The 12192-nt window shown below is 43.1% G+C and overlaps 1 pseudogene; it reads left to right on the top strand.

Annotated features, from left to right (window-relative positions):
- Positions 1-11415: 11415 nt before the first annotated feature.
- On the top strand, positions 11416-11989 carry LOC125343749 (annotated as a pseudogene).
- The last annotated feature ends 203 nt before the right edge of the window (positions 11990-12192 follow it).

Genomic DNA, 12192 nt, shown 5'->3' on the forward strand with positions numbered 1-12192 from the left:
ACTTGAGTATTTATTAAAAAGATCCTCTTAAGTAAGTATTCATTTGAGTTTGCTCTGTTTAATATAAAGACAAGCCCCATAATGTGAAAATACCTGTTTCTAATAAAGACCATAATTGGTAGCAGGAGGATATTTTTTTAAATATAAAATATGTATTTTGCTCACTATTTTTTTCCTCTTGCTTAATGTGACTAATTTCCCCATTCAACTTTATCCCTAAGGAAAAATATAAAAAGAAAGGCCATTACCAATACATGAAGCTCTGTAGTTTGCTTTTGCTGGATATAATTGCCATCAAACAGGCAAGTAGCTGGGTAATTTTGGTTTAAATGAGTACATAGCCTGAAAAAGGATAGATTAACCTTTGAAGGACTGAAATTAGATTCTAGTGACTGATTGTCCTCACTCAAAGCACACTATGTCCAGGATGGGGTAGGTAGATGTGGCGTACAGTTGGAAATGGGAAGGGGGGAGGTCATAGATGCTACCTCAGAGGAAAAGACTGAAAATGGCCCTTGGGAGAATTAGAAAGCCAATTTAAGAGAAAAAGATAGGGTAGAAAATGTGTCTTTTTGCTTTTCTAGGGGCTTATGGACACTGTCTAGATAAATCCTTCTTCTCTTCACAAAATCCTGGCTGACATCTCAGACACTAAAGCAGACTAGGCCAATTTATTGGATACTGTCATTGCCAACGTATGACAGGATAGAGCTATGTTTGCTATACAAGGAGCAGTGGCGGAATGAAGGTATGAACAATAGGTGACAATTGGCCTTGTCTCCCAGGGGCTTGCAAAAGAAAGCATGACGGTTTTGCTAATCTAGAATACTAGATATGTGGGCCAGCTGGACTTTGAGTGGCATAAAGTAAATTTCCAGAGTAAATTGCTTTTGATTCAGGACACAATAGAAGGCTTCTCAGCAGAAGCGGCACGGAGATGAAACACAGGTTGGATTTATATGGCACAGACAATTGAGAATATGCCAGCTAGAGAGACTATGCCCCAGCAAAGCCTCCAGAACTTCCAGCAATATGGCATGCGTGAAAACTTCTGGAAGCAATTTCATACCTCAAACTCTGGCTGTATGGACTCACCTTGCATTCACATCTTGCTTTCTTCGTAAGGTAGAGGAGAAATTATTGGTTGGCCTACAAACATTAAGTAGATCTCCACTTCCACCAAGAACTCAGATGCTTCAGAAAAACAAGAAGAGGATCCATAACTATCAATCAACTGAGCAATGGGGTGTGTACACACCCCTACCAGCCAAACCTAACAATAATCAGAAGTATACAGGAGGCACCAACCTTTCCAGTGTTGTAGAAAGTGGCCCTAGAGTGACCACTCAGTTCCTGGCAGCTGAGAAGACCAACTTATGAATGTAAGACTCGAACTCAAGGCTGGTAGATACAACTGAAGAGCCTGGGGTAAATGAAGAATTCTCACTGCAAGGCTCTGGGGAGGGGAGGAAAGAACATTCCTTGGTGGAGACATTATTGGCACCTTCAAAGCAGAGAACAAATGGTATCCACAAAGAGAGATTTCCCAAGAGATTTCCTCTCCCTCTTTTCAACTCCTCTGTCCTCTCAAACTACATCTCAGTCCCCAGCCCTCATCCAGGAGGATAACGCTTGCCAGGGTTATTTGGGGGAAGAAACAAGGTTTGGGAATGCCTACTCAGCCAAATTCCTTTTGATGAAAGCTTTCTCCCCACCCACATGGCCAGAGTTGGTCCCAGACCTCCCAACCCCAAGATTAAGGCCCCTGCACCACAGGTGGAGAGCACACGTGGGCACATCACAGCCCATCCTGTGGCCTCCCAGTGCGAGTCCCTGATGGACAGTAAACACTGAAGAAAAGGTGGGGCCAGGGACAAATGCAATAAAAGCCAAGCTATTCTATTTCCAAACAGTTCCCAGGTGTCCCCAGAATGGCCAGCTGTCACTCAAGGTTCAAAGACACTGTGAGGTGTGAGGCATGGCTGAGTGTCTATATATTATAATGCTTTTAGGTATGGTTTTATTAAGTCCCTGGCCTGCTTTTCCTTGAACTATCTGAAGATGTTGTTGGAGGCTGTGAACAAAATATAAACAATATTAGACCTTGGAATAAAAAAAAAATCATTTTTTTTCTATTTCCACAGTTGTTGGCCACCGACCTCCCAGGCATAGTGCTCAGTTTGCCAAGCAGCAGTGAAATGCTGGAGAGAATAGGTGTAGCTTTTTAAATTTTTATTTTTTCTCATTTTTATGTTTCTTACTATGTTTTTATATCTGTGGAAAAGTGTTTCATGCTGCAAAACAAATCAGGGGGGAAGTACTACAAACTTGAGACCAAAAAAGGCGGGGAGCTATGCATGCAGATATAATGAGGTGGCCTTCAATGGGACCAGCTACCAGTTTCCTTCTAGAATGGCTCTGTGATCTCCAGCAACCCTGAAGAGGAAGCATTGCCAAGGACCAAAGATGAGCTATGGCCAGAGATGGAAGGAAACCTCCCATGCAGACACACAAATTTCTAGCCCCTCCTTTGACACAAGCAAGATAGGTCTTCGGTCACGTTCTCCTTTTCACCAGTCTTTCTAGTCCAGTAAGGAACCAAATTTGAAGAACTAAAGAAGTTGGATATTGTTGCCCCTGTGACCCATTTTCCAATAAGCAAAGGAAGGACAAAGTCCCAGCTGACAGGAATTCACCTTAGGATTGATCTGGTTTCAGGCATGGGCTCTAGGACACATCGTGTCCGACCCTCACTGAACACACAATCCCTAACATCTGCCCTAGTAACAGATTACCGGTCTTCCACTCGTCTTTAGTTTCTTCCCCCTCCCTCCCTTCACTTTACCCTCCCACCGGGGCATTTCTCACAGGAAGGCTTCTCTAATTCTATCATTAGCCTGTTCAAAGGCCAGATGGGTATTGAGATGGTTCCCCATCACTCTAGGCCTACCTCTCAGTCTTCCTAGTCCTCTGTGCCCTGCCTCCACTTACCCTTTCATCCTCATTGTCCCCTAAATGCACCTTCTGTTCAGCTAAACCTCATAACTTGCTCTTCATCACTTCTATGCTTTCTAACTTGAGTTGCTCCCATTGATGGATCTTTCTGGAATGCCCCCTAACCCACTACTGTCTCAACCCTCATCCATATCCCTGCATAGCAAAGACCTTACTCCCTGACTTTCGTGTAAGAAGATGCGGAAAGACATTTCCCATCGCTGTGAGAAAATAGAAATACACTGACTAAGAAAAAAAAAAACTATTCGTAATAGTAAGAAAATAGAAACTGTCTAACTGGAAAATAGTTTAATTATGGGACAAACATTTGATGTGTAATGGTTATTCTTGAATGTCAACTTGATTGGATTGAGAAGAGCCTGGAAAATGAAGTAACTTTGGCATGTGACTGTGAGGATACCTCCAGAGATGATTCAATTATGAAAGCCCTGACCTAACTGATGGATTAACCACTGATAGATCCAATGATGGAGCTATAATTTGACAGCATGACTAGAAAATGGTAGAAATTTTGGAGGTAAGGCCTAGTTGGAGGGAGTAGGTTACTGTGGCCATGTCCTATTTGAGGACTTGTCCTTGACTCACTCTCTCTCTCTCTCTCTCTCTCTCTCTCTCTCTCTCTCTCTCTCTCTCTCTCTCTCCTCCTTCCTGGCCACCATAATTTGAACAGCCTCTCCCACACACATCAAGTCATTCTATCTCACCTTAGGCCCAAAGCCATGGAATCGGCCAACTTTTGGCCAAAATCTCTAAAGCTCTGAGCTGGTATAAATAAATCTTTCCTCCTCCCTGTCATTTGTTACAGAGACAAAACACTGACTTATACAAAATGACTTTGTAGACATCACAGATAATTTTTGGAGACTATTTAATGGTCATTCTACTAAATGAGTATGCCTCAAAAGTATTTATCCAGTATCAACTTGCTTTTGTGAAAAATGCACATGCATGAATATATGGACCTATGTACATAGACAAATAGACTAGAAGAAAATACATCAACATCTTACTTGTGTTTTATTTCTGGATGCTGGGTTTAGAAATACTTTTATTTCCTTCTTAATGCTTTTTAAAAAAATATTTTCTATAGTAAACATGTATTTCTATAAATGTACAAGTATATGTAATCACTGATTTGTAAATAAAAGAGAATGAAAGAAGTCATACCATTGTTTGAATGTCCCAAAAGTTTTTCTTTCCTGCTGTGTGCTGGTAGCTCACACCTGTAATCCTAGCTACTCTGCAGACTGAGAACTGGAAGATCATGGTTTCAGGCCTGTCCTGGCAGAAAAAAGTTCATGACCCCTCCTTTAACCCATAACTGGACACAGCAGTATGTGTCTATCATCCTAAGCTATGTGAGAGGCTGAGATTTGGAGTATTGCAGTTCAAGGCCAGCCAGGCAGAAAAATCCATGTGACTTCGTCTTAATAGAAAAAAAGCTGCATATGGTGGCCTGTGTCTGTCATCCCACCTATAATAGAGAGCCTAAAATAGATGGATCGTGGTGAAGAGCACAGCTAGGCAGGAAGCAAGACCCGATCTCAGAAACAACACATCTACACATCTGTATCAGGCCATAGTGGACATTTTAAAAAAATAATTCTGCAAGAAACTAGAGCAAAGAGAAACAGCTCGAATAACCTTTACATGTTCACTTTTGCATGAAGAAGATGAAGTTAAATGCCACACTCCCCTCTGGCCTCTAGTTAGGGACTTTGAGAAACACTTAGCAAAACTGAATCCAGAATACAGGCTGCATTTAAAGTTTCCTAAGACTGTTTGTCCCTAGGGAGGAAGAAAAAAGACATCTTCATCCTTGAAAACCTAAGTAATTACTCAAAACATTAAACAGTCATTACTCAAACCATTCCCCTTCTGGGTCGTTGGCTAAAGAGAGTCAGCCATCATAGACTGAGGCTGCCATGACTAGCTACGCCCTTATTCCCAAAAGGAGTTGTCTTACGTGGACATCCAACCAAGGTTCTAAAGACTCAAGAGTCCCATTTACAAGGAGTTTTTCTTTTTGTTTCCTGAAAACTTGCCAACAAGAATCTCTCTATAGCCCTCATAATCTCCCCTCCCCTCCCCCCCCCCCCCCCCCCGCACTACACCAGGAAATTCAATTCTCATGGGGTACAGGAGAGATTGACAGAACCCATTTAGTCAGGTGATGGCTCCAACACACGGGGCGGGGGGGGGGGGGGAATACAACTTCTGAGGAGAACCAATGATCTCAAATATAACTAGTTAAGAGTTACCACAGATCAAACCTGCAAGTGCTCCCAGTCTTCTTAGACCTCTTGGTCCTTCAAATCCCACTCAAGCCTCATGTCATCTTCTGAGATGACCTGCCATAAACATTTCCTTTTCTGAATCTCCTACAAACATCTCACTGTCTTCTGCATGTAAATCTCCACCACGGAATTCTACTCCTCCGTCAGAAAGAAGGCTATCATATCATTTATAAGGAAATGGAAAGAATTGGAAAAAATTATGTTGTAGTAACTAGAATGTACCTATAAATCCACAGACAAACATACTGGATGGCAAAAAAAAAAACAAAAAAGAAAATACACTTGGACATGATAAATTTATACAGATCTCCAGATGTCCACATAATGAGACCAAAGGAGGATATTCTTAGGAAGGGATCACAGAGGGCTCAATAGCTAAGTGCATATAATCATATAAAATAGTACTGATCAAAATGAACTTCAAGATGTGGAAACAAGTGATTATTTTCTTTTGTTTGTTAGTTTATCTGTCTTTGGGAAGGTAAAGAGAGGCACAGAAAGGGATGGACAAAGGGCGAACAAATGCAGCCGTGGTACTCACTAGACACTGTATTGAAAATGAGCTCTATGACAGAAAGGGAAAGACTGGAAGAGAGCAAGGGAAGGGGTGACATTGTTCAAAAAGAAATGCACTCATTACCTGACTTATGTAACTGAACTCTTCTGTACATCACCTTTACAGTAATAACAAATATAAAAAATATCTACCCCATGAAGGGTTATGAAAAGTATTGGCACTGAAGCCAAGCACCCAACACAGGGATGCACAGGCACTCGGTGTTCAATAATTATCACTAATAAGCCATCATAGTGTCTTCATTTGTGCTGCTATCAATGAAACGTTGGCCGCTTGAAGGTAGGGGACCAGTCTTTGAAGTACAGCTTAACTATTCATCATTACTAAGTTGTTCTCAATCCTAGGGATTGCCAGGATAGCTGGGGACTTAATTCAGAGTCTCACACATCGCCACTCTTAAGAGGAACTGTTTTATTGTTGTACACGCTCTCCCTTTGAACCCTGACATACATAGCAAAGTCTAGCAGGGATCCTGCCACTGTCTCCCAGGACTGACGATGTGTGCACAGGTTTCTGTTTCTTCCCACAGATCAGTACTGCAGTTCTACATTCCTCCTACTTCCTCCTTCTCTCCCTTATCCTTCTTTTTTCCTTTATCTTTTCATTTTTTGGGGGGGGGTACCATGAACCAAACTCAGGGCCATCCACCTGCTACACAGGGACCCTACTACTCAGGCCATGCCCACCAGTTTTTGTTTTGTTTATTTTACTTTTTTATTTTTAGTAGGGTCTTTCACCTTTGCCTGGGATAGCCTCAAACTGTGATTCTTCGATCTCTGCCTCCCAAGCAGCTAGAACTATATAGGCAAATACCACCCAACTCGACCCTCCCTTCTCTACTGCCTTCTGCCTCTTGTGATTGGGGCTCATCCCTTGCTCCCTTATCATCACACCTAATCCTCCACCTGCCCTGTGACTGCTTCTGAATGTCGATCCTCTGGTTCAACTTCTGTCTGCTCACTTCACCCCCTCTTCCTTCTTGTCTCCTCTCACACACCCTGGCTCTCATATGAAGTGAGCGGCCTCTCCTAGCACTGTGACGTGTTCCTCTCTGTGCACAGAGCGGGGTGGGAGGGGCCTTCCTCGGGCCCTCAAGTCATTCCTTCCTCCTCTTCAGGAAGCTCCTCTTTACATCTAGACTGGTGATGTTTCTGAAGGATAATAATGAGCTTCTAGATAAAATAGCTTTTTTTCCTCTCCTTAATGACCGACCCTCTTCTCCATTTCTGGTAGAGTCAAAGATGTTCAGAATTCCATCAGAATAAAACAGTCTGATGGGTTTGGTGCAGTCATTACTGAATAAGAAATTATTGCGCAGGACTATATTTGGCTTCAGTTTAAAAATGATAAAACTTTCCCTAAGCCATCTGATGCTGTGCTGAGTTTTGAGAGGAAGAGAAAGTTTGGGGTAGGCTGGTTTGATTTCTGTAATTTCCTAAAGACAGTTGACATCAGAAGGTTCTAGGGCTCCAGATAGCTGGGTCTCTGTGGCCTGACCCAGCGTGAGGCAAGAAATAGAGAGGAGAGACAAGGCTGACTCGCCAGCCCTCTGCAGATAATTAGCACCACTAAGGTGCAAACAAATTCCTGCCTACTGCTCTGACTACGCGGCTGCTGTGCAGGTCTGGGAGATAGGGACTTTTTCTTGCTTAGCCCAGGCACGTGGAGGTGACTGGGGAGAGACGTGGGGAAGATGAAAACGTCGTCTCGTGAAGCAACACCGCGACACACTCTGTGAACTTCTTCTGATTTGCAAATGAAATTTCTCCCACAGACAATGCAGGCAGCACAAGCCCTGATTGAAGACACAACTCATGAAAGTCTCCAAGTCAGAGGCAGAAAAACCTCTAGCCACCGAAGGCAGAAGGCAAGCGCTGGAAATAATGAACCGCATTAGCTAAGAAATCGCAAAAGCCATCTCTATTAGACAGCTGTGCAGGTCAAAAGGAAACCAGACAGGAGACATCAAGAGGAAACACAGGCTCCCCAGGATAATTGCGATGCAATTAATACGGGGTGAGTCACTGCCCTGGCGGAAGTGGGTCCTGCTGCCCCAGAGAGGGTGAGGGCACTCGGACCAGTGCCCTTGGTCTATCAGCAGCAATTCCCTGCCTCGCCATCTGTGGAACCCAAGGAAACATCCTCAGGAAATAGGTCAATAAGATGACGTCGCTACAGAAACAGTCAAGCCAGAATCCACAAATATCACCACAGAAAGGTCATCACCCAGAAACCTGGAAATGGATTCCAAAGGCTTCCATCCCAGATCTCTGGCCCACTGAGTCCTCCACAGTCGCCCAAAGGAACAGCCGGGTACCAGGAGAAGGCAGGAAAGGAAGGGAAAGGTACTCTGGGAATAATGTACACTGAGCACTGAGGCTTTCAGGGGAATGCAGTGCTTTTCTCCCCATCATCCTAAGGGCTGGAGATTTCCAGCTCCATGCTATAGATATGGAAACTGAGTGCCAGAAAAGTTAAACTGAGCCTAGAGGAAAACACAGGGAACCAGAGGGTGGGCAGGAATGTGGAGAGAGAGGATTAACTTGAAAACTCTTTGCATTTTCCTTCCATCACCCTTGGTTCTTCCCCCACCCCCACCACCCTCAGAACTCTGGATCTCACAGAAGGTAGAGGTCACTGAGCCATCGGAGACATCCCCGGGTCCCTGCCACACTGAGTCACACGTGGAAGTGAGCAGCTCCCACAGGCCTATAACCCTGGCACCAATCAGAGGCAAAGGACAATTCTAGAATTGTGGCTGGGGAGTGAGCTACACAGGCAGCCTACAGAGCAACTCTGGGTCCCAGGTGATTCTGAAGAGGGAGGTAGCTGTAAGTCACACCCAGAAAACAATCACCATAAAAATCTTAATTCCTTACTGGGGATGTAGCTCAATGATATAGCATGTTCTATGTTCAATTGTGTGTGTGTGTGTGTGTGTGTGTGTGTGTGTGTGTGTGTGTGTGTTGCTGGTTGGTACTCATTCACAAAAGACAATTGAGAAATAGGAATTTGCAAGCCCCTGGTTAACAAGTAGAACAGCTTGATCTCTGCTGTTTTTCAGTGTAATCTCTGTGTAATTTCAGTGTAGTAAATAATAAACACTAAAAATGAAAGTTTGTTGCCACCCCCACCCTTGCACTTCTAAACAACCAGTTCTTTTTTTCTTGCAAGTGACAAAAAGGCATACACACAACAGTTTAATCAAGAAGAGAGACTAATTTGTTATCTAACTAGGAAGTCCAAGAGTAGAAATGACTTTAGAGAGACCTTTAGATTCAAAGCTTAAAACACAGTTAATTATTTGTCTCTCCATCTTTCAGGTCTACCTTTCTTTGTGATAGTTTCAATCAACAGACATATTTTATGTGGCAAAGAAGATTGGCAACTGGTATGGCTTGGATATGGTTCTTTCCACCAAAACTCAGGCTGAAGCTTGGTTCCAAGTGCTGTCATATTGAGAGGTAGGACCCAGTAGGAGGTGATTATGTCATAGGGGTGGGACCCCCATAAACAAACCAGTGCCAGCTCTGGATAACACCAACTCTCCCTTCCCCCCACCCCGCCAATACTGTGCTGACAATAGAGTGATGGCTACACCAATAAGGCAAGGCAGATGCTGGCAGGTTGTGAATGCTCCATGACTGGTAGCCACCATCATGATCCATAGCTATGTGACTTCAGATTTTTCACCTATCAAAAGAAAAAATGATGCTATGAAGACTGCTCTGTAGGGTTGTGGGACATGAGAGATTGTAGTGCAAGGGCTGGTCTCAAATGATCTCTCCCTATCCATGGTGCCTTACGCTGCCAGGTTAGGAATGTTACTTCTTCACTAATTGTTATTGCTATTATCATTTACATTTTGCTAGTTGCCTGAGCAGACTTCCCTTTGACAGAATCGTATGTATACACAAGGTACTTGACAAGGCTCGCTCTTTCCATCATTCTCCCTCATCCCCTCCTTTCACTTCCCAAACCAATCTCCACAAGTTCAATATTCCATTTTTTACTCTGACACATTAAAGTACTTTTTGCTATTTTTGAAGTCTCCTTTCCTCTACTTAGCTCCTTCATTGGGTCATCAAAACACATTTCATCGTTTTCTTCCTCTTTTTTTTTTCTAAAAACAGTAAGCAATAGTCAAAAAAAATAGGACAACCATTTCATCTCTAAAATGAACCTTCTGGAAATGTGTTTTTTCAGAGCAGGTGGGTTTGGTTGAAGGGAAGTCAAATGTTCACAAATATTTTCTTAAAAGTTGATTTCCTGAGAAAATTGGGCAACTTCCTGAAAGGTTAAAAAAAAAAAGAATCTTCTATCTCTCCAACTTCAAAAAAAGACATTGAAGGGGGTAGATAGCAGTATACAAGATCTTTAGCAAGTGGATAATATCAATGCTTGTTGCTACTTTTGATATTGCCTCCATGACAGGAGGGGGCAGAAGTGGAAGTTCAAAAAAAGCAAATTCAGAAAAGGCAGATAGGAAAAGCTTTAGCACACAAAGAATAATAAATGTTTGCAATGGCCTACTGGGCAGGGCTGTTGAGGTAAAGACAGTGGTTTGTTCAAGTAGCAATTAGATGTTATCCTGGGGAAAACATCACATTACAAGAGAGAAGCATCAATGTGGTGAATGGCCTTTCACGCTTCCAACGCTGCCTATGTTCTTTCCACACTCTTAAAGGTCCGCAGTCTCAGCAGAAAAAGTGAACACAGGAACTAGGCCCCACAGTGTGCCCTGGGAAGCTAGGCCAAGAGAGCTACTGCTGCTGAGCCAGGACCACAACTTGTTATTCTCCTCTCTAATATTCATTGTGCTGCCATTGTTTCTTAGGTCTTGAGAGACACAGGGGATACAAGATAGAGAGTGGGACATGAGCCCATGCTCCGGTCCCCACCAGCTCTGCTTAGCAAAGCCCAATAGTACCACATGCAGCCTGCTACACATAGAAACGGAGTAGTAGAGTAGAGGTTGATCCTAAATAAAAGAAGCCATTGGCCCAAGACCTTCCCTTCTTTACGTCCTGATCTTTGCCTACTTTCTGAACCTTCATTTCCATCTCATCCAGAGATATTTGTTTTAATATACATCCTTCCTACACTCCATTTGTATAGCAGGACTTCATATTTTAAAGGCTCTCCGAGTCTTTCACATTTTATGCCAAGGATATATCTAAGCTCATAATATATCTTCTTTATTCCAATACCAAGAAGAGAAATTAGCACAGTGGTATTCCCCAAATCTGTCTCTGTCTCTCTCTGTCTCTGTCTCTGTCTCTCTCTCTGTCTCTGTCTGTCTGTCTGTCTCTCTCTCTCTCTCTCTCTTTCTCTCTCCATTAGAAAGAATAGGCAGCTACAGAGAATCTGGGACACAGAGGAAGAAATATAATTCAAAATCAGCAGATATGTGACAGGGGCAATGTCAAACCCAGATACTACAACTAGGGTAACTGATAACAAAAAACTCAGACAACAACAAAAAAAGATCTTAGAATTTGTACAATTAAGCTCTGCTCTGCAAAAATGAAGAAAGGGGAGCCTGTGCTCTTGGGTGAGCTCCTGCGGGCGGCTCACGCATAGTCCTCCCTGGGGTCCTCAGATCTAACCAGCCTCTTCCTTTCCTTCCACTTCAGGTGAGACCACTGCCAGGAGGCAGATTTTCATCAAAACTCTTTTGGGGAAGACCATCACACTCAAGGTTGAACCCTAGGTACTATAAAAAATGTAAAGTCCAAGATTCAGGATAAGGAAGGAATTCCTCCTGAGCAGCAAAGACTGATCTTGGCTGCGAAGCAGCTGGAAAGTGGACACACCTTACCTGACTACAACATTCAAAAGGAGTCCCCTCTTCATCCAGTGTTGAGATTTCACGGCACCAAGAACAGGAAGACGTCTATGCCACTCCCATGAAGAACAAGCATAAGAGAAAGAAGGGTAAGTTGCTTGTCTTGAAAATACTATAAGGTGGATGAAAATGACATTAGCCAGCTTCGTCAAGACTGTGGTGCTGGAGTTTTCATGGCTAGCCACTATGACAAGACATTATTGTGGCAAGTATTGTCTAACGTACTGCTTCAACAACCCAGAAGACAAGTAATTGTGCATGAACTAATAAAAGGTTTAAGCTTAAAAAAAATGAAGAAAGGGTAGGAAAAGAGAAATGGAACTAAAATATTGGTCACAAAAATCAGAGTAGGACTGGACACTGATAGCTCAGGCCTATAATCCTAGCTACTTAGGAAGCTGAGATCTGAGGATCTCAGTTTGAAGCCAGACAGGGCAGAAAAGTCCTTGAGACTC

Source organism: Perognathus longimembris, chromosome 2, assembly GCF_023159225.1.
Source record: "Perognathus longimembris pacificus isolate PPM17 chromosome 2, ASM2315922v1, whole genome shotgun sequence".
NCBI classification, from domain to species: domain Eukaryota; kingdom Metazoa; phylum Chordata; class Mammalia; order Rodentia; family Heteromyidae; genus Perognathus; species Perognathus longimembris.